The sequence below is a fragment of the Cynara cardunculus genome (genome assembly GCF_001531365.2).
Source record: "Cynara cardunculus var. scolymus isolate 2C chromosome LG 14, CcrdV1, whole genome shotgun sequence".
Classification (NCBI taxonomy): domain Eukaryota; kingdom Viridiplantae; phylum Streptophyta; class Magnoliopsida; order Asterales; family Asteraceae; genus Cynara; species Cynara cardunculus.
Window position 1 is genome coordinate 271,834 of NC_037541.1, and position 526 is coordinate 272,359.

Below are 526 nucleotides of genomic sequence, written 5' to 3' on the forward strand. Positions count from 1 at the left end.
ACTTTAAAAAGCTATCAAATGAATTAGATTAATACATAATGGTGTGTATTTAATCTGATTCTGATTGATAATTGTATATTGACARCAGCAGAAAATTTAAGGACAATAATACTCTTTTTTATTCTAGGGTGTAGGAATTGAAAAAGGTAGCTAATGAAACCATATTCATCTTATCAAAGAGCTAATGCGAAAATTGAGCTTAAGCTACACTGGTGAATCATGAGTAGTTGATGGAATCAATGAGTTCACTTATGAAGGACTAGCARYAGCAKAAGCARGAGCAGAATAAGGTTATTTTGAAGAAGATGAAATAAGGTTGTAACTGATGAAGCTATATTCATGATGAGTAAAAGTATTTGTTATGTCAATGAATTGGGTGAAATGATCAATTTCACCATGGTCATGTTCACTTAAATGGTCATGTTCACTTAAATGCCTATCTTTAAGTTGCTTACCAATACAACAAACTGGTTACCCTTAATTTGAGCACACAAGGTTCTCAGTAGCTCTTTATTAACACCTATAA